Source organism: Harpegnathos saltator, unplaced genomic scaffold (genome assembly GCF_003227715.2).
Source record: "Harpegnathos saltator strain DR-91 unplaced genomic scaffold, Hsal_v8.6 scaffold381, whole genome shotgun sequence".
NCBI classification, from domain to species: domain Eukaryota; kingdom Metazoa; phylum Arthropoda; class Insecta; order Hymenoptera; family Formicidae; genus Harpegnathos; species Harpegnathos saltator.
The window spans coordinates 247,401-266,895 of NW_020230185.1; the positions used below are offsets into that span (position 1 = coordinate 247,401).

Genomic DNA, 19,495 nt, shown 5'->3' on the forward strand with positions numbered 1-19,495 from the left:
TTTGTCTAAAACATTTCTTCATTTGCCTAATATTTTTTGAGATATTTGAGGGAAACTTGATAATTTTTTAAATAATTAACTTACGATATCTCGCTAACTATTTGTCGGAAGAAAAAGTGGTACTAGACTTTCTTGCTTTATTTAGTCTCGAGAATACATTGTTACAACAGTGGCCTGATTTTTGTTAATTTGATGATTTCAAAATTTCCAAAAATCAGCAAGTTAACAAAAGTTAGTAAATCAAATCTTCTTCCGGGCCTTATAGATTCGAAGATATTTAAGGTCCTGATAGTTATTGCCCCACCTTGTATATATGTACGTAGCGTAGCACAACGAGAAATGTAAGAACTCGGATTTATATCAGAGCGCTGAAAGAAATCGCGCATTTAATGGACGCGCGTTCGAGTAGGTAAGCGTGGCCGCGCGGCTGACAGGTATAACGGATGAAAATTCGCCGGAATTCGCGGGCGAGCGCGCGGCCTTGCATAAAACACCCGCGCCAAATTTATTATCACCGTTAAAACGAACGGGACGCCTCCCGGCCGGAAGTCGCCGTCGTGCATTATCGCGTTACCACTCGGAGGACCGATGTACTCGGAACGATCGTCGGTTCCTTCCGCCCGGAACGGCCTCTTTCGTCCCGAATGGATTTCCGGCACGGAGCTGACTTGCCGCCGCCAACGCGTTCGCGGAACTTGCCCGCTCTCGGGAGTATTAAAATGAAAATAAATACGTTAGGAAGCGCGTTGGAAACCGATAATTTTGCGTCCTCACTTTTGAATCGGGGATTATTAAAAGTTGCGAAAATAAATTGTGCGAGAGAGAGAGAGAGAGAGAGAGAGAGAGCTATTTTTTCACGTGATTCTTCTACGTATAACGCGCATGAGGACACATTTACAATCGCCGGGGGGATATTTTCGTATCGTAGTCTTTTGTGATTAAGCACGCAGTCGGGACTGATAAAATTATTGCGGAAGAAGCGTACGAGTACGATTGACAAAAATAGATGTACGACATCGTCGACAGGTTTGCGCAGTTCACGAAAATGTCACGAAACATGTACGAATGATAATACGAGGGATCAGTTCCGCGGAAATAGAACTCGCCGAGAGGTAGGATGTAAAAAATAGAATCGCGCGATTTTATATACGCCCTTTCTCGGATTAGCTCCGCTATTTATAGAACGCCATTTCCTCGTTCCGGCAGACTGAAAACGCATTATTCAAAAAATCCCAGCCTACGGCGTACTATATCATATCAGGAGTGTCCAATCAAAGTCGATTACGGGCTTTCGAGGGGACTACGGGCTTTCGGATATTGGGAACTAACTCGACTATCTCTCTCTCTCTCTCAGCTGCAAAAGAGATGTGCAAAAGGGCATAGCTGTTTTACGTACAAAGTGGCGTACGCGCCCTCGGACATTGTAACTCTTCACATTGAGAGAAAAGTACATGATATTTAAAACTATAATAATATAGTAACTAAATTATAGTCCGAAATATCATATTTATAGTAAGTAAAGTACCATAACATCGTTAATAATTACGATACAGGCATAGTATAACCAAGCATATAATATTTTTACTAAGAATTATAGTAAGTTAAACTAAAATTATTGTATGGATACAAATATAAAATGGCAGGTAAAAGTAACTCTTTCGTATAGTCAATATTAATACCTGAATATTTGCTATATGAATATTAAATCTCACTACATTTGTGAATGAGAAATTAGCATATATGGTGGTAAAAGTAACTAAACAATTATTTAAGACAATCATTGACTATATATTTGTGTTTATTCCACTATATTTTGCAGGTTCCACCAACTATAAAAATATGGTTGAGGCCAAAATGAACTATAAAATATAGTGAGATTATAGTTAATTCAACTATATTTTTCTATCAGTGCATTTGCTAAAAGATGATTATTAAGAATGTGCATTGCAATATATAAATACAAGAAAAATATATCTTCATTTTCTGAGAACAAAAATCGCATGAATTTGTAACTGGAGAGAGATCTCCAGTTCGCATCTGGTAGATCCTTGGAATTTCCCAGAGGAATTCGCAGGAGTTAGGAGATCTGGAAGAATCAAGCGCGTTCGCTCGCGACGTTTTACCCATGCACGAGCGTTCCGTGTTTCTGCTTGCCGAGCGAGGTCGCGTGTCAGCGTCGGCCGTTAAGAGCGCACCTTTTACTATTCGCGTGCGTCGCTACCGTAAGGTGAAGTGCACGGAGCAGCTTCATAGGTATTCATTGCGTCACATCATCTGTAACCGATGACGGATCGACATGGCGAGTCGTTGAACCCGTGCCAAGACGCTCGTTGATGCCCGCCTGGAAGGTGAGGTCCGCGTCTGGCAGGAGGAGGAGAAAAATTTCGTTCTTCCCTGGGCGACGTGAAAAATGTGTTTGTCGGCGACGTTACGCCGTTCGGCGCCTATACGTTGCGTCGCTTGCATTTTTCTAATGTGACGGGAAACGTATTTTCGTCGGTGAAAATCGGCCGCGAGGCGGGACAGGAATGTTGTTTGCCTTGCCGGCAATGCAGAGCTAGCCGGCCAGGAAGATTATTCCTGGCGCGCCTGTACGCTTATCCTTATCTTCGCCTATCCAATTAGCTCTCTCCTCCTTTGAGAAAAATCCGGGGAGCGACATTGCACAGGCGATCGAGCTTCGCCCGAGACGACGTGAAGTTGCGTTCCCGCGGCGGCTCCGGCTATCGACTTTCCATTAACGAAGACTCCATTGACAGCTGCTGTTTGTTCCAACTTTCTAATTTCCGATCTTATTATGCCTTATCAATCTGAATAAAGATTGTGGAAGTTTCACGGAATAAGATTATACACGAGAGATAACGCCGAAGGTCACCAATTTCTCGATACATATCGATGCTCTTGCTTCAAAGAGATGTCTCTCTTCTTGCGCCTTTATTATTGCAACAAAGGCTCAACTGTGTGGCTCTTGTAGAATTTATCGTAGAGCGTAATAAAGCGGGTTCTATCCTCTCTCTCTCTCTCTCTCTCTCTCTCTCCTCTCTCTCTCTCTCTCTCTCTCTCCTCTCTCTCTCTCTCTCTCTTTTGGTCTATTTTTATTTTATTCTGCTCTATTCTACTCTGTTCTGTCATGTTCTCGCTTATCTCGCTTGCAGCGACGAATTTAAGAAGGATATCGCCAGAACTGAATAATTAGAAGGATTTACCGTGTGGTTAATTTGAAAATCCAATTAACTTATCACGGCACATGCAGCGTTGGCTGCCGCGGTCAACAGACAAGAAGATAGAATGCGATTCGCCTGCTTCTGCCTGGCACGATAAGGCAGCCAATCGATAAACACGCTACCAAATAATTGAGACTGCATCAAGGCCGAGCCAATATCGTCTCGTAGAATGTTTATTCATATCGCGATATTCTCCGCGCAACCGTGCACAATGTATTCGCGAACCTGTCGCCCCATAATATAAATCGTCAGTCAGTCCACTCGGCATTCGCCGAGTGGTGCGCAATTAATTATCGCACGACGTGCGTTCCAAACTTTTCACTCGCGCTCGCGAGTATATTTCGGTCCCGGAAAAATCTCTCCGCGCGATACAAGGCATACGAATAGTAAGTACAACGGAGAAAGCGCTCTACGTTTCATCGAAGGAAAAGAAAGGAACGTCGATGGTAAAATCTCGCCGACTCGACAATGTTGCGCACATCGCGGCGGCGGCGGCGGCGGTCTCTAGCTCGGACGGAGCGAGCGAGAAACGGCCGAAGGAGCACGAAGGTGAGAAAAACAAAGTCGCCGCAACACGCGCGAGCAATGCATCTTCGCGCGTTCCTATTTGATCGAAGGGGTTCTTGCCCCGGCAAGCGAGATCAAGATCGCGGACAAAAAGAGGATCGCGCGACTCGGTACGCGGAGCGCGTAAGAAAACCGAGACGAAAACGCGGCCTCTCGCGCAAGCACCAGCTGGGCCGCGCTTCTATTATAATCACGCGCGCGACCGGTCCTTCTTCTTCTTCAATCGAATGAATCGCTTTCAATTCGCTCGGGCCCGAAGAAGAGACTCGGCGGGAATCGTTTTCGATCGTCGGATGCAGCAGCGTCTGACAACTTTCATTCGCCTCGCGGTTCGCGCTGTTCGCTTTTCCCCTCTTCACGCTCTTCGTTTATGTTAATGTCAAATATCCAGGAACATCGCGCGATACTTCGCACCGTACCACACGCTTCCTCTCGCGAAAAGCGCACAAGAGCGTACGCTTTTGCCCGCTACGTGCGCACATCCGCCGAATGCTTTCTTCCTTTCTTTCCTTCTCCCCGCGACGAAGCGCGCACATCTGTCTGTCGAGGCTCATTTTAGCGCAAACGACCGCGAAATTTCAGACCGACATTACCGGCTGGCGGCTCGACGGTCCCGAAAAAGGACTTGTGCGTCGCACAAGGAGAGAAGCAGCCGCATTCCGTGTGACCGGGCGTTATTTGCACAAGAGGGGGCAACTCGTCCCAGTGCAAATAACCGATAAACATTCGCGATGCTTTGTCATCGCGGCGCGCCGCGAGGAGGTTTATTTGCTAAACGATAAGCACGCGCGTCAAAAGCGCATTCCCGGCGTGCATTTCGACGGTTTCGCTCAGCCGGGCGCTCGCGGCGTTTCCGACGCGCGCGCCGAGAGGATCTGGTATCATTCGCAAAAACGTCGTCCGCGGTGTCCACGATGATTTCGCGCCGCGGATGATGGAGAGAATCCTACACTGAGAGAAAGGTATATGATATTTGGAACTATAATGATATAGTAACTAAATTATAGTCCGAAATATCATATTTATAGTAAGTAAAGTACCGTAACATCGGTAATAATTACGATACAGGCATAGTATAACCAAGCATATAGTATTTTTACTAAGAATTATAATAAGTTAAACTAAAATTATTGTATGGATACAAATATAAAATGGTAGGTAAAAGTAACTCTTTTGTATAGTCAATATTAATACCTGAATATTTGCTATATGAATATTAAATCTCACTACATTTGTGAATGAGAAATTAGCATATATGGTGGTAAAAGTAACTGAACAATTATTTAAGACAATCATTGACTATATATTTGTGTTTATTTCACTGTATTTTGCAGGTTCCACCAACTATAAAAATATGGTTGAGGCCAAAATGAACTATAAAATATAGTGAGATTATAGTTAATTCAACTATATTTTTCTATCAGTGCAGGTCGAGTTACTCGGGATACGGACGTAGGAGACGCCGCTAATTAATGTCCGATTGGAAACTTTGAAGCAAACGGACAAATCGTCCGATGTAATTACCGCGCGGTGTTGCTCAGCAAACATCGGCAAAATTAATCAACATCGTGACGCGTTTTGATATTTCGCCGACGACGCCTCGAGCATTTGCGCGATACACAGTTTGACCGATAAAAAGTCTTTTGATGAATCACTGAAGGAGACCCCCGGCCTACTTGGAGAAAATTCTCATAATTCCACGACTCGGCCGGCGTCGCGTTACAAATTTAATTAGCCCACGCTCGTAACATCGCCGCTACGGGGGCGACAGAATCTCGAAACTGACGAAACGCCCACATACAACTCCGCTCGTCTCTCTTCCTGCAAGTTCCAAAAGAAACCGCGACGAGAATCCAGACTCGATTGCTCGAAATATCGCGCTAGGCGAGACCAACGAGACGCTCGTCTCGTTCGCGGCACACATTAAGAGGGGAATTATATGCGGAAGGCCGTTTTCAAGGCTATTTTTATGAATTCTTTCAGCGGAAACGGTAAAATCAATGGACTTGAAATTTTCACGGTGTATTCATTAGTATAAAGTTCAAAGTATAAAATAAATTTTATTAAATCGCAAGAACCGATCCAGTTTGTAATTATAGATAAAAATGCAGTCATCCGTTTGCGAGCTCTATGCTTGCTGTCGACATAATTCCGGGTCTCTCTCACTACTCTAGAATCAAAAAATGAGAGATTTTTAAGATATATATGGTTGCCATTATAGTCCGTACCAAAATAAAGGCAGTGAAGCCAAGTTTGGAAAAATAATAACTGTACAAAAAAACTGTATCGAAAATGAAACTTTTTTCAACTTGTAATCATGTTTAAAAAAAATGAATCAAATAAAATATAACTGTGTTCGAGATAGGAACGAAAACTATATGTCTACTGTATATCGTGTAAAAGTTTCAAGTTATTCGGTTCAGTAGTTTTTACGTAATCGTATCGACAGTTTAAGAAAATGGTGTTTCCAGATAAACGCGTTTAAAGTTTCGTGTGTGCTTTCCATATTGATAGTAAGAAATTTATTTTATATTTTGGACACTAATGAATACACCGCGAAAACTTCGATTTCATTGATCCTACTGTTTTTGTGAAACAAAATTCGTAAAAATAGCCTTGAGAACGGCCTGTTCCCCCATGTAATTCCCCCATTAAACTGCAATTCGTTATTCCTCCCGACCAGTGTTGGGCATTAATCAATTAAATTTTTAATCAATTAATTAATTGATTAAATATTTTATTGTGGCATTTCAATTGCGATCAAATTTAGTTGTAACCTGCAATTAAAATGTTAATTGCGATTAAATTTAATTGCAGGTTGCAATTAAATTTAATCGCAACTAACGCTTTTAGTTGCAGTTTGCAATTAAAGTTGCAATTAAATCTAAATCTAGCGAGATTTACCTGTCGGAAATGCCTGTCAACGGACTCTGTTGCATTTGTGGAGATATGGATTTGGCAACATAATTTGATATAAGACACCCGGTATCAAATTTGTTGCCTTCCTGGTACCACAAATTTGTAGCAGGCTTCGCTCGAAATCTGTTTATGTAGATTTGGTTATCTGGACATTAAATCAGGATCATCAGGATAAAAATCAATTGTTAATTGTACTGATAATTAAAATTGATAAATAAATAATTAATTGTAATTGTAATGTAAGGACAATGAACAATCAATTAATTGTTAATTGTCAATATGATTTAATTATGCCCAACACTGCTCACGACTCACGACGGTGAACGAGCGTTGTGATTGTGAGAATTTCACAGCGGCGTTACATTGTACATACAAACGGCCGATACAAACATGAAGGAGAAAACCTCCGGGCCGGGCCGCCGTGAGAGACGACGCAATTGAAAAGTTTCGGCTCGGAGTATCTTTCCTCGAGCCGTATCTCTGCGAGCGCTTGCGGTTATTCCAATGTAAATTGCCTGTTTGTCGTGAGTTCCTATTATGAGCCGACGCGTAAATAGGTTTCCATGCTAATTCCTATTAGAGTAGCAGAGGGCTTACTCGCCAGAGGCGGACTTATTAGTCTCGCGACTGGCTGCTGCTGACCGTCTGTGCGCCGAGCGATCCGCCGACGTAACACTTCCTTTATCCCGCTGGAACGCGAAGAGAGCCCGAAGCAGCTCCTCTCACCGGGGGGTTTCGAAATTTTTTCCTCCCGGGGAATCGCTTCTAAATATAGAGAGACGCGTGTTAACCTTTTACACGGACGCGACGTGACTGCCGACTCGTTCTTTGCTCGACTTCGCCCCGGGTTAATCTGCGGGATTCGCGCGCGCCCGACAGATTCGCGTCAATCACTTTTAATTGTCGCATGAACATCTGCTCGCGTCTCTCGCTCGCGTCAACGCGCGAGGAAAGGCGCTTTCGAGAGAGCGGGTTCTCGGCTTCCGGTGTAAAACGTGAAGACAAAGGTGTATACTACGGCGACGGTGTAAAATCGCGCAAGCGTGCCCGCGTGCCTTGCAATGTGTGAGACACGCCTGGCGACGACGACATCGCGCCTAATTCCCCTTTAATCAGACAGCAATTGCACGCGCGCGAGGAACGAGCAAACCGAAATAAGCGAGATCATGAGATCAATATCCAGCTGCTGAATCTTCAGATCTCCGCGCGGCGTGGCGCGACGGCTCGGTAATTAGCCGCCGATATATCTCCGACTTTTTGCTTAATTAATCGAGCGCGATTTAAGAGGCGATCTAATCGCCTCGCCAAAGACCGCGCGCGCGCGTGCTTACAAATAAATTAATTCGCGGCCTAAGTCCCTAAGCGGTCCCTAACGCGAGGCGCGCGCGATCCCCTCATTTGCATGTTGATCGAGAGTCGTCCCATAAGTCACTGCAAATCGTTCGTTATAAATCGTCCCATGAAACTGGCCGGCCGGAGGACATGCACTCCTGTAATCCTTTTCCCATGGCGCGCGCGCGTCTTATACCGCGATTGAAAAGCCCCGCGCGCGCGACTTATTTCCCGCTCGTGCCGCTTTCGACGGACACCGCGTCGTTAATGAATCGCTATTAACCGCGCGGGACACGCGGCGCGATATATCCGCCGCGGTGAGTAACCGCGCGCTTCTGCTTAAGAAAATTGGAGTGGACGGTATTTATATCTCCGCTCGGGCCGCGCTCTCTGCTCTCTCTCGATGACTCGTCTCTCTCGGGACATTTTTCGCGTCCTCGCCAGTTTCGTAGGAAGTAACGCGCAGATGAGACGTCGCATACGAATAAAATGATCGTTCGAGAGTCGTCGCTTCCCCGGACTCGCTCGGCCGGCGAGCGATGCGGAATTTCGGCGACGTACACTAGGAAAAAATATTTAGTATCTCTAACAAAACTGTTTAGTTGAGGCATTTTTTAATAGCAACCAAATATCTTGTTTTATATAACAAAATCTTTAGTTGTCTCAACTAAATATATATTTTTCTGCTTTGTTCTCCGGACCAAATGATTTTGTTCGTAGACTTCGTGTATAAAAATTAAGCATTTTAGTTATTTTATCCGTAAAAATTACATAATAAGGAAAAATTATTTTACATACAAACTAAAATAATGTCCAATGGATACTATTTTATCTTTCTGTGCACTAAAATTTAGATTTTATATATTAAGAAAAGATTATAGTATTTTCAACAAAATTCATATAGTTAATGCTTTTTGGTTGCTACAACGAAAATATTACGTCATACGAACAAACCGTAATCAAACAAGATATTTGTTTACAGGAACTAAACAGTTTTGTTGGGCATATTTTAACCAACTTATTTTGTTGTTACAACACAATTTTGGTTCACGCAACGATACATTTTTCCTAGTGCACAACTATTTTCGGATGTATCTCGGGGAAAAACGGCTCTTCTTCTCGTGTGCTATTTTAACGATCACTGAAATGACATCTAGAACGAGATGCACGTCGGTCTTTTTTCTCCTTTATCGCGAGGGAGGGAGGGTAGGCGAATGCAGCGGTGAGGAGCTTCGGGGATGATGCGAACACGAAGCACCGTCGTCGAAGTCGATAATGGCTTCATTATCTCGCGAACAAGGCGCTCGCTGCGGTCTTGCAATTGGCTGCCAATTGGTCGAGTGTTTCTTCAACAATTCCGCGCGAAACGCTCGCGCGTGTCCGCTCCTTTCCCTCGGAATTACGCCCGTGCCGGAGACGCGTGCAACGACGCGTGCAACGGCGATTTTCTCACGGGACGAAAAGGACGCGGTTAGCTTGCCTACGATTATCCTCCCGAGCCTTTTGCTGCGATGGATCTCGCAGACAAGACGAAAGAAAGTATCCCAAGCGTGGCCGCTGGCCACGATCGATCATCGGCTCGTCGGCTTTCGGTAAATTGCGTGCTCGCTCGTTGCGATCGAACGTGGCTGCCGCGCGGAGGATAAAAACGTCCAGTTGGATGAACGCGAATTTTCTGCTGAAATATGAATCCCAATTGAAGATACCAGAACTCTGTTCGAGAGTTAAGTAGAAGTCTCGATGATCTCGACTCTGGTAACTTCGCGACTCTGGAACTTTCCGCGTCGCCGATACTTCGGCGGAAAATCGCGTCATTCGACCAAACATTTTTCATAGACTTGTACACACGGACTGAGCGCTCCAAGAGATACCGCAGAGACTTCATCTTGAAAGGGACAGCTTGTGTGTGCCAAAGACATTCGATTTTCGTCAAGGAGAAAGTCTGACGAAGCTGGCGTACCTGCGGACAGCGAGAGGGTAAGGTAGCTGCCCTTCGCATCTCTCGTCTTCTCGCAAGAAGACGCAGTCTATGCATAAAAGTCTACGATTAGAACTCGCTCGAGCTTCGAGAAACAACCGACTGACCAGAAACCTCCTAGAGGAATCTTCGTGTTCCCGCGACCGAGTTTTCCGCTCGATGCTTATCGGCGAGTCCTTTGGTGGCGACTGACACAATCACATCGATCTGGCTGCTCCATCGCGAAGGCATCTCAAGGTCGCGGCTGACGCGGCGAATCGTGGCTCACCAGAAGCGACAGCCGCTCCGTTCCGTTGATCTCGCCGCGGTATCCGAGTATCCTTCGAGCGACCTCGAGAGCCAAAGCAACGTGGTCAAAGGACCAACGGAGTCAAAGACTGCGACACCCGGTTTCAGCGAATCTCGTCATCGTCCATCGGCGACACTATCGACCGCGGGCGGCATTTTCCGCTCGAGAGTCTAATCACCTCTCACCCACACGCGCCGGCACACTGTTCACCACGTTGTCCGACTCGCGACAACTTCCGCTACCGCGGCGGGATCGACTTGCAAACTCCGGTTCCTCGGCTTCGCGCTATTCGGCGAACTTGCTCGCGGCGGACATTCTGCCGCACATTTAGATCCTCTTCACGGCGACATCTCGCCTCGAACTCGCGTCCCACGATTGCCGCTTAGACTCCACGGTTGGATCAAAGCTGCATGTCGTCGGCGTCCCCCCCCCCCACCTTGGGACGTCGCGGAGAAATTGCTCATGAGAACTTGTCGAAATCTCCGGCGAGCGAGCTTTCCCCGAGGACGCCGCTCGAGTTTCTTCCCGACTCCTCGAGACTCTCGTTCAGACTCCACCGGGAGGGTTCCCACTTGGAGGAGCCCTCTTCGGACGCACTTTCGAGACGCTCTTGTCATCCGGGGCTTTTCCACGGGGTATTCCCTCCAAGGCCGTTCTCACTCGCGAGTTACGAGGCGGGCGTTCGCGCACGGGCGTGGCGGATGCCAAAAAGTTTCACCGGCGACTACATGGCGGCCACGAGAGAGGAGCAGGAGGTGTAGGAGGACGAGGTAAAGGCGGAGGGGAAAGGGAGAAGATCGCTGATGCACAAACGAGGAACACAACGATGCCACCTTGGTGAAAGCCACCGCGAAGAAGAGGCTCCCTTGCCGTACCGAGTGCCGCTCCCGCCAAGCGGAAGATTATCTAAATAGACTCTCCGCAGGCCAAGGAGGGAAGGAGCAGGAGAGGAGACGAGAAGAAACGGCGGGGGGAAGAGGAGAGGGCTCGCATGAGGTGGTATTTATACGTCGTGCCTTTGGAGAGCCAGTGGCCGCGACCAGGAACATCCCTCTTCGTGTCCGCGGACGAAACGCACCGGATGCCATTGATTTTCCTCGGCCGCCCGTTGGAATTCGCAGGGCGCGCCGCAAAAGGAATTAACAGCCTCATCGGCAATAAGATCTCGGAGACGAAGGGAAAGAAACAAGCAGGGAGACAGAGAGAGAGAGAGAGAGAGAGAGAGAAGGAGAGAGAGAGAGAGAGAGAGAGAGAGAGAGAGAGAGAGAGAGAGAGAGAGAGAAAGAGAGGGAGAGACGCGTGTTAATCAGCCGCACCGAGCGAAACCGAGGACCTTTACTCTTCGGTCGCATCGTCCCGCTGCGTGCATTTCTCGGCTGCTGGAGATTGCCGCGAGAGATCTAATCTAATGTTTGCGGCTAAGCGATTACAGCTTTCGATATAAAGTAATTACATATGGTGTATTTTCCACGGGCGCCTCGAGCCGCTTCTCCACGTCGGCGGATTTTACGTCGGCGAGCCTTGAGATTCTTGTCGTCTCATTGTTGTCGTTGAAGATTCACCACGTCATATCGAATTCCATGTCCCGCTCAATTAATTATTATAGCTCTCCTCTCCTCCTCTTCCTCACCCTTCCTCACGCCAGGAGAATTGTTAGGATAGAAAGTGATAGATATAGATTCGTCCCCCCTTCTCCCCCCTCCCTCCCTCTCTCTCTCTCTCTCTGTGTCTCTCTGGAGATAGACGCGCGCGGAGAAAACTGCAACGGGGAAAATCTGAGTCGCGCATTTCGCAGCTGTTTTAATACAGGTGCGGGGTATCAGGTGATGAACCTGATTGCCGCGCTTGTCGAGCGAAATTCCTCAGACGCTTACGTAATCGCAGATACAATAAGCTCAGTGAGAAAAATAAGGCTTGAGAGCCACATTTGTATAATCAACTGCGAACTAACCAGCTCGCGCACAGCTAAAACCGCCTGGAATTCCTTCTTATTTGTCCTCCCGCGCGCGCCCGGAGACTGTTCGTACTTCACACTCGACGCGGCGGCACTATATACTTCGCGAGAGCTTACTCTGAGAAAACAAATTTGACGCGAGCATGGCGGGCGCTAATTTAGACCAATTTGACACGACCCACATACTAGTCCGTCAAAATGATACGAAAATAACAATGACAGCTGGCGAATAGGAAAGTGACCATTTTCGCGGAGCGCAGTACGACAATTGGATCACAGCGTGGTGAACCTCTTCCTTGTCTCTCTTCCTGTGACGATTCAGAGAAAGACGAGAAAGAGAGAGAGAGAGAGAGAGAGAGAGAGAGAGAGAGAGAAGCGTCATTTATTGAGCGCTCTGGGACAAAGTCCCCTCAAGCGCGAAGGCAGAAATTACAAAATAAAAGAAAATTAAAAATATAGTTTACAAGAAAGTAGATAATTAACACTGATATACAAAATGAAGAAATTAATATAAAAAAAAAGAAATATATATGAAATATTTCGTTGAAAAGAATCCAAGTTAAGGTCGAAAGCTTTCATGTACTGAGAGAAAAGTATATGATATTTGGAACTATAATGATATAATAACTAAATTATATTCCGAAATATCATATTTATAGTGAGTATTACCATAATATCGGTAATAATTCAGATATAGGCATAGTATAACCAACCATATAATATTTTTACTAAGAATTATAGCAAGTTAAAGTAAAATTATTGTATTGGATACAAATATAAAATGGTAGATAAAGTGACTCTTTTATATAGTCAATATTTATATTACCAGAATATTTGCTAAATGATGACAGATGTAACTATATGAATATTAAATCTCATTATATTTGTGAATGAGAAATTATCATATATGTGGTAAAAGTAACTAAACAATTGTTTAAGACAATCATTGGCTATATATTTGTGTTTATTCTATTATATTTTGCAGGTTCCACCAACTATAAAAATATGGTTGAGGCCAAAATCAACTATAAAATATAGTGAGATTATTGTTAATTCAACTATATTTTTCCATCAATGTTGTAAGGCAGTCGGGAAAGAAGTCGGCAGCGTCAGTTGAGGTTCGTATGTGTGAGGCAGGCTCACATTTGGTTCCCAAAGAGGAACTCATACATGACAGTTTGAAGTAAGGGAGAGAGAGAGAGAGAGAGAGAGAGAAAGATAAGAGAAAACGAGCGAAAATCGCAGATCGCGGCTACAAAGCACAATGGCGAGCGTCTCGCCGGCATTTATGTATATAACGCTCGCTCGTTCGTCCCGCGGCGCGCGTTGTTCGAGGGGAAAACATTCGGCTTTTTTGCCGATCGGTGAAAGTTCACCGGTAATCCCAAGCAATCCCGGAAGCCGCGCTCCTCCGCACCGTCGCAACGCTCAAAGAATCGGTATTGTGCGCTCGCTCGGTCGCGCGCGAACCAACGCGTGCTGCCGCGCAAGTACAAGCCATTTCAAGCGCGGGCCATTGAACCGAAACGGCCAACCGGAACGACGCCCGATACTTTTTCCTCCTTCAATAACGGCGATACTAATCGCGAGCGAAAATCAAGGACGCGCTGGCGAACGTCGCGCCGCAAGTGCAAAGTATTCCGCCGCGCGAGAACCAGCCCATTTTTTGCCGCGGAGCCCGAGGTGGCCAGAATTTGCGCGCTTTTACGCTTAATAATCGCGAGATCGCGCGCGGAGAAGAAAGTTCGGTTGAACGAACGCGATGATGAGAGCGAAGCAACGGCGTTTTCATCCGACGTAATAGAATTTTCGATTCTTCCAGCCGAGTCTGAGATTTCGTTTCCCTCAACCGAGAGTTGTGTCATGCGCTCCGCGCATTGTCGCGTTAATGAGAGCGAACCCTCTTCTCCGTGTGATATCCCGAGGTCTCACACAGACCTCGGGATCACCGGTCGAGGAGGTTACCCGCCTGTTACCCGCTTCTTCCCGCCCAAAAGAGACTCTCGCTCGTCCGCAAGTCGCTAATTCCGCGTCTCGCTCGACAACAGCCGCGAGGTCGTTCTCGCGCGTCGCGCAGTATAAAAGGAGGGAGGGACGAGACTTACTTCTGCAAACGATCGAAAATACTTTCGCCGATGCCCGCCGCGCGATTCCACCTGAGAAAGTACGCTCGCTGGCCGACAGCGCGCAGATCCATGGTCCGAAATCCGTTGGCGGGCAGCGCGTGCTGAAGCACCTGGAGGACACCCGGACCCTCAGCAGTTGTTTTCGCCGACGGGTGCACCGTCCGCTGCACGCGTGCGCGGCCGATTCGGCGATTTCGATGCCGATCTCAGCGTCCGCGAGCGGCGGGAGACGCAGCCGAATCGCCGTGCCGATCTCGTTGCTGGAGCGCGCGCGCACTGGCACTACGTATATCCGTGGCACACATCGGCAACGCGCCAGCCGTTCTACAAATCCAGATATCTCACTTCCTCTAGCGAGGGGCCGCCGCTCGGGAGCGTTTCTTTCCGGCTCCTCTGTCACCTGATCGCACCTGAGCAGCCGTGAGTTACGGCCCGCTACGACGAACGCTGCACGGCGTTTGTGCTTCACGCTCGCGCGGATCGGCCGATGGATCGTTAAATCCGCGTTAAATGGCTCGGCCGATCTGAATTGTGTCCGAGACTCGATTCGCCACGACCCTATGCGCGTGCCTCCGACTCGTGGAGGGACGGAGAGAGGGGATCGGAGAGAGCGAGCGAGCGAGCGAGCGAGGAAGAGAGAAGCGCGACGCTCCGGAGTGAATTATGATCTATACGCCGACGATGACGACGACGACGACGACGACGACGACGACGACGCGCGTGGTATCGCGGCGATCGGTCCTCGTCCCCGCGACGGCGACCGCCGACTCCGCACTTTCCCACTCGGCTAAAAATTCCCTCGACGAGTCCCGAACACCGCGCGCGTTCTCACACGCCCTCGCGTCCTTCCGCCGCGGGAATAGCCGCACGAGTAAATCACTAAACAAGGATATAAACAGTCATCGACAGGTTGAGGTCCTCCCGAGCGTCGATGCATCCATCTCCGCGAGGCTTGACACGACCCCGTGAGCCTCAGCGACGGGCGACAAGTCGACGCGTGGCCGAAGGCCACGGGCCGGGGAATGAGGTCCTTGATTATCCCGCTTGGTCTGGGAAAGTCCCGAGTGCACAGCCGCGTGCGTGCGATCCCCTAGAGCTCGTGGCCGGTCAGCCGACAAGACCCGAGATCCAGAAGGCCTCCTCCGGCGAGTCCGGCGAGTCGAGAGTCCAGAGAAGGCTCGCTCAGCGGTCTCGCGTCCTTCAGCCGGTGCCACGCGAGAGAGGCACCGTCGCGCACAAAAGACCTACTCTCGAAATCCTCGGGGGCCTCGGCCTCGATCAGCACGGCGCGGCTCGGTCCCGGCGGCAGGCTCGCGGCGGCGCGCGCGCGCGAGGACGCATCGCAGGCGATCGCGGGCGATCTACGGGCGATCGCGCGAACGTTGGGACCGCACGGCGGCGGCACGACGCTCGAGTGTGTGTGTGTGTGTGTGTGTGTGTGTGCGTGTGTGTGTGCGTGCGTGCGTGCGTGCGTGCGTGTGTGTGTGTGTGTGTGTGTGTATGTGTGTGTGTGTGTGTGTGTGTGTGTGTGTGTGTGTGTGTGTGTGCGCGCGTAATCGCGGCGATACACGACGGCCGCGATGCGGTTTCTCGCGGGTGCAGGGGGAGGGGGTTACATCAGAGAGAGAGAGAGAGAGAGAGAGAGAGAGAGAGAGAGAGAGAGAGAAAGAGAGAGAGCACGAAGAGAGTCCCGCGAGTTCTCGAGTCTCGTCTCGTCTCGGCTCGGCTCGGCTCGGCTCAGCACGGCACGGCGCTTGTCGTCGTGTTGCACGATGACGGCGCCGCGCCACGACACGCTCCTTCGGCGGCTCTTCGTGCGCGCTCCACTCGGCAAGCGCGACCTAACGATGGGCCCGACGAATGGCCGTCCGGATCCAGCTGGGTACCACGAAGCTGGGGCCCGACTCGACGCGAGAGACCATGACGCGCGCGCGCGCGCGCAAGCGCATGCACCAGGCGAGGCGGACCCGACAGCACGAACCGGCGCGAACGAACGGCGCGAACGAACGACAGCGCGAGCGAGAGCGGCCCGACACGGGACTTAATCTGACCGGAGGGGCCCCGATATACCCTGTTCGCGCTAACTCCTGCCCGGCGAAAGGTGCTTCTTCCACCGCCGACCGTCGCGTTGGCATGCGCGCGATCCCGCGTTTCCCTCGAGAGTTTCCTCGTCGACGACGCGCGCGCCCGGCTCCGACGGCAATATCAGTTTTCCTTGCTCGAACGGGAAGGAAATGGTTTTCTCTTCTCGCGTGGGGTGGATGAAGCGAGAAGAAGAGCTCTGGTCTCGGTCCGTTGCGCCAAGTCGCGAGTATGCCACCGGTGAGTACGGGGGGGGGGTGTATCTTTTCAGAAAGTTAAGAAAGTTTCTTCTTTTAGGCTCCACCGCTTTTACGCTCCGGGTAATGTTATTTTTGTTTGAATATTTTTATTCTTCGAGATATGAATGTGCTTAATCTCGCGGAGAATTTCTTTTCCTTGGCGTTACTGAGAAATCCATCGGGAGTGTACGCGTCTACGTAGGTTCCTTAGTCAAGGTTCTTATTTCGCTTGGGCGGGAGAAGTCTCGGATTCAAACGGCGTAGTGCATCGCGTGGTCGTTCGCGCTACTCCGGCTAAATATTTCACGGAATATATTAAGATATTAGTCCCGTCGTCGCTGTTGCTTTTCGACGTAAAATGTCTTTCACGCGATCTTGGAATATGGTGACTGATGATGCGAAGTATGCGATGCGTTTCAGCATCCTCTGAGATCAACTTCTGTTTCCTTCCACTGTTAATTACAATCGGTCGAAGGGGGAATTATATATGCGGAGCAGACCGTTTTCAAGGCTATTTTCTGAGCATTTCTTTTTTAACAGAAACGGTAGGATCAATGGATTCGAAATTTTCACAGTGTATTCATGAATGTTCAAAGTATAAGATAAATTTCTTACTATCTATATAGGAAGTACACATAAAACTTTTAAACGCGTTTATCTGGAAATACCATTTTCTTAAACTATCGACATGATTACGCAAAAACTACTGAACCGAATAACTTGAAACTTTTACACGATATACAGTAGACACGTAGTTTTCTACTCCTACTTCGAACGCAGTTATATTTTGTTTTATTCATTTTTTTTATACATGATTACAAGTTGAGAAAAGTTTCATTTTCGATACTTCTTTTTGTACAGTCATTATTTTTTCAAACTTGACTTCACTGCCTTCATTTTGGTATAATGGCAACCGTATATTTTAAAAATCTTTCCCACTTTTTGGTTTCAGACTAGTGAGAGGTCCGGAATTATATCGACAGCAAACATAGAGCTCGCAAATGGATGACTGCATTTTTATCTATAATAACAAATTGGAGCGGTTCTTGCGACTCAATAAAATTTATTTTATACTTTGAACATTAATGAATACACTGTGAAAATTTCAAGTTTATTGATCCTGCCGTTTCTGTCCAAAAAATTTGTAAAAATAGTCTTGAAAACGGCCTTCCACATGTAATTCCCCCCTCAATTTTTGTGGAACAGAGCTTCACACAGATGTCGATATGGAGATTATTCCCGAGTTTGAAAATCCTCTCCTCATCAACAATATTTCGACAGAGGAAGAAATTTCAGAGACGCTTGACTCGACGCGGAAACTCAACGGAAAATTATAATTCGTAGTCAATTGGCAGCAATTGGAGTTTAATATAAAAAATATTATTAATAGTTGACCGCTCGAGATATTTTTGATATTTCCCGAGTACGAGAGCACCTCTCTCTCTGAGAGAAGGAGGAAGACCAAAGGAATCCCTTTTAGCGCTTACATGCAAGTCCCGCGAACAAAGCTGTAATCTCCAGATACGAGCCTTATCCTGTTATCACTCTTCGACTCGGAGCGCATATCTATTCGGCGTCGCAGTGTCGTCGGCTAAACGTGCGAAGACTCGAGTTTCCACGTGCAGATAATTCACGATAACCGAGAGAGTTCGTGTCCGCGAATACTCGAAAGCCAGCAGAAACTTCATCCTCGCCCCGTTTTGTCCTGCACACGTCCTGTGCATACTCTCGCATTATCGCGCTCGCATTTCTGCCGCACGTTTGCGAACCTGCCGGGATCAAGTCACGATTGTTCGGCGTGCTTTATTGTTGAATTACGGCGGAGTTATCGCGAACGTGCTATGCGTGTCCCGGCCTCTCTTTTGCGCTTTGCTACTCACTTGCTTCAAACGGAGCGCGACTCGAGTGCTCCGAGCACACCAAGCTCACTCGAGCGTCTACTGCCGCGCCGAAATACTCGGTGCTCGGTAGCCGAAGAAAATCGCGCATTCCCGCCGTCAGATAACGTCCGTCGCCGAGACGTTTTCCCGTGCCGGGGACCAGCTGACTGCGAGATTAAACAGCCGCGACGACGAAGCGCCGAGCGATAACAAGTTTATCGCGAAGGTAATCATTCGGAGTCTGTTGTGAGCTGCGTGCCTCTCGTGAGCGACGGTGCCAGCGTGCGTTTCAAGTTCAACCGACCAACCAAGCGACACACCATGGCTGCACTCGCATAATTAAGCGTTCAAGCTTTGTTACTTTGTACTCTCGTCTCAAAGCAGCAAAGCTCTCTCTCTCTCTCTCTCTCTCTCTCTCTCTCTCTCTCTCTTTCTCTCTCTCTCAGCTCACATCACTTCTCGCCGACATGCTTACGTGAAATGCGCTTTTTTCACGACTTGCCAAGCGCGAGGGGGTGGCCAAGGGTGGTAGCGAGGGTAGCGGAAGATCGGACAGCAAACAACGAATCGGGACGCGACACTGTCACGCGCGTTGTGCTCGAAATCGCGCGACGCGGCGCGGCGCGGCGCGGCGCGGCGGGACGGCTGTCGGCTCACTGATTACTCGATCCGCTCAATTTGACCGAGAAGTATGAAAAGAGCCACGTGCCGACTGTCGGCAGCGAGGACTCGGCAGCGTTGCCAGTCGGGCTGCGTGTTGTTGTCCTCACAGCTGCGACCATCGAGTGCCGTCTCGCGCGTCTCTCTTGACAGTACGGCAACGTTGACAGCGTCGCGCTCGCGTTCCTAAATCGAGAAGTGCCTTCCGCTGCTGGAGGCTGTGCTGCGCGGCCAAGAAGCTCCAG

At 48.4% G+C, this 19,495-nt stretch overlaps 1 protein-coding gene across 1 annotated transcript in view; it reads right to left on the minus strand.

Annotated features, from left to right (window-relative positions):
- The window catches only part of LOC105187133 (rho guanine nucleotide exchange factor 17), a 70,984-nt gene extending 55,284 nt beyond the window's left edge, over window positions 1-15,700 (minus strand). Inside the window, exon 1 of the mRNA XM_025300757.1 lies at window positions 14,369-15,700. The gene's annotated coding sequence lies outside the window, so the exon portion shown is untranslated. The remainder of the gene's footprint in view (window positions 1-14,368) is intronic.
- Window positions 15,701-19,495: the final 3,795 nt, after the last annotated feature.